The 3,095-nt window shown below is 44.6% G+C and overlaps 1 protein-coding gene across 1 annotated transcript in view; it reads right to left on the reverse strand.

The window, feature by feature from the left end:
- Nucleotides 1–3,095, reverse strand: part of Glrx3 (glutaredoxin 3) — a 35,228-nt gene that overhangs the window by 31,685 nt on the left and 448 nt on the right. The window lies entirely within an intron of this gene.

Raw genomic sequence — 3,095 nt, forward strand, 5'->3', positions numbered from 1 at the left:
GTTAATGTTCAATAAAAAGCCATTAAAAATCAAATTTGCAAAACACTTTTAATGCCTTGGGACAATGTTCACAGTACAGTTACATTTTCTAAAATTAAAATAAGAGTGCATACCTGTAATCCCAGCTATGTGAAAGGACAAGGTAGAAGGATCCCAAGTTGAAGGCTAGCCTAGGCAATTTAAAAAGATCTCATCTCAAAAAAAAGGATTCAAAATGTCACTTGATGGCAGAGTACCCCTGGGTTCAATCCCCAGCACCACAAAAACAGGATAGGTAAAATAAAACAAGTTACCAGGCTTTAAAACAGAATGAAAGCCCAAAGAGACAAAAACACAAAAGAAAGTAGGCACATGGAGCTAAATTCCATTCTAGCTCCCATTACCACTAGTATGACTCTGAAGAGTAGTTTAAGTTCCCTGAATTCCACATCTGTGAACAGTAATATCTAACTCCTGGGATGTTGGAAAGACCAAACAAAAATACAAAAGTCCTTCCATAGCATTCAAACATAACTGTAACATTGATATTTTAAATTATCACAGTATTCACATCTTAGATGCTGACTTTTTCAATTAACCATATAATGGTGACTATAAAAACATGTATCTGATACAAATTTCTATGCTATCCTCTTTTGGGTTATATGCAACAGCATTGTCTATCCCAATGTGACTAGTGCATTGTTTGAGGAAAACCATAAGAGAAAGACTAGGCTGCAATCTTCAATCAGGTTATTTCAGGCCACATAATGAACCTTGGTTCCTCATCAGTAAAGTAATTAATGCTCAATACTTTTTCTATTATTAGTGTTCTACTCCAGTTATTCAGCTGCAGATAACACTACGATTTATTAAACAATATCATATACTAGATTCTTCAAGTACTTTACAAGTGGACAAAGCCTCTTAATTACTCTGCAAAATGGAGATGACTATCTTGACTGTATAGACCAGCTGAGGTTTCTGTAACTTAAACAAACAACTGATCAAGTGACTTAAAGACCAAAAAAAAGCTCCAATGAATCAAATTTTAAAATTGAAAAACAATGATTTGTAAAGTAGACTTAAAGCAATTATACAGGGGCCAGGGAGATGGCTCAGTAGAATAAGCGCTTGCCTAGCAAGCACAAGGGCCTGAGTTCAATCCCTGGTTCCGCAAAAAAATAAAAAATAAAAAAATAAAAAAATAAAGCAATTATACTGGCCAGCAAGATAGTTCAACAGACTAAAGCGCCTGCTTAGGCAAGCTCAGGGACCACTAAGCAGGCCAAAGTCCAGGCATGATGGTGCATGCCTGTAATCCCAGCACTGGGGAGGCTGAAAGCAGGATCACCACGAGTCTGAGCAATGTAGTGAGACCCTGTAAGAACCAATTTTAAAAAAAACACACACACACAAGTTCTCCTTAAGGGTCTTAAACGCTTCCATTTTCACAGAAAGCAGTCTCCTCTGAGGTCCCACACATCATTTCCCTCCCATGTGTTCATTTAGTGCAGGCAGTGTGGAAGGGCAAGTCTCTGGTTTTCTCAAGTACCAGTCACTGGGAAGAAAGGCATTTAAACCTCAAATGTGAGGCTGAAAATGGAAGGACATACCTGTAATCCCAGCACTTGAGACGAGACAGCAGGATTGGTGAGAGTTCAAAGCCAGCCTGGGGTACAAAGTGAGTTCAAGGCCAGAAGACCAAAAGAAAACCCTACCAACTCTCTATCTCAAAAAGACAAAAGACAGAGACAGAGACAGAGAGAGACAGACAGAGAGAGACAGACAGAGAGAGAGAGAACACAAAAAAATATTCTCAGGCTGGGGAGGTAGCTTAGTGGCCTAAATGCCTGCCTGGCAAGCACAAAGTCCCAAATTCGATCCCCAATATTACATGCTGTGCTGGCCACCAAAACTGGGTGTGATAGCACATGCCTATAATCCCAGCCTTGGGGAGGCTGAGACAGGAGGATCACTAGGAGTCTGAACTGCCTAGGAAGACCCTGTATCAATAAATATTTCTTAAAGTTTAAAAAAAAAAGTTCTCAGGTGACCAGTCCAAACGTTTATTAAAAACAGCTCCACACAAGTCCTAATCATTTCATAAAGCCCCTTCTGTTATCCATAATTTTGTCACCTAAAGAAGTCCAGATTAGCGTTGAGTAATCCTCACCCTTCCCTTAAAAAAAAAAAAAAAGAACAAACAAAACTTCCTAGATCAACCTGAAATGCCAAAAGGGCTGGATTCGTGTCTTAGGGCCACAGATTGAGCATGGCCCCATACATGCCAACTAGACATCCTGCCACCGAGCCACACTCCCCATCCCAAATGGCTGTTTTAATTAACATTCTAACTTCATCACCTCCATGCTACACAGCTAAGTACAAGTCAGTCAAGTGAACTCCCACACCACTCCAGCCACCCGCTCAGCTCCTTACTGAAAGTACCAGCGACCAACAGGCACCGTCTCCAGCAAGTCAGGCATTGCAACACTTCACCCGCATCACCCCTATGAACCCTCACAACTACCTGGAGGTTGGCAGTCATCCATTCTGAGCCTTTGTTATGAAACTTACCCAGGGATTACATGGTTTTTAAGTGGCTTCTCTTAGGAATGGACCCTCGGCAACCCACACTGGAGCTCTCACCTTAACCACTAGAAGCACAGCTAAGAAAGGTCGGCATTGACGAACTCCACGACTTGGGGTTACATTATCGGAGCGCGTCCCAGCGCGAACCCGCACGCATTCGACTTGCATCGATTCCCAAGCACTCAATGGAGTTAAGAGCGCCCACCGCCCACCCCCAGAAGCGTCCTCCGGGCATGCACGCGGGTCTCCTTTTGTACTGTCCTCAAGGGCACGTGCCACACACCAGCGCACACCCTCGCTGCTGCAGCGCTGGAAACGGGACACCCCCGCCTACACCGTCCACAGCGGGTTAAGTCTGAGGACGCAGGCTCTCCCCGCGCACGAGTCAAGAAGCAAAAACTCCTTTCGGCGGGGAAAGAGCACCCCTTTCCTGGCGCCCGAGCGCGCACCCCGCAAGGCCGCACAGGAAGGCCGCGGCCCGGCCCGCGGCGGCCGGGAGGTCGAGCCCCGCGCACCCCGGG

This window comes from Octodon degus, unplaced genomic scaffold (genome assembly GCF_000260255.1).
Source record: "Octodon degus isolate 3935 unplaced genomic scaffold, OctDeg1.0 scaffold00010, whole genome shotgun sequence".
Taxonomy (NCBI): domain Eukaryota; kingdom Metazoa; phylum Chordata; class Mammalia; order Rodentia; family Octodontidae; genus Octodon; species Octodon degus.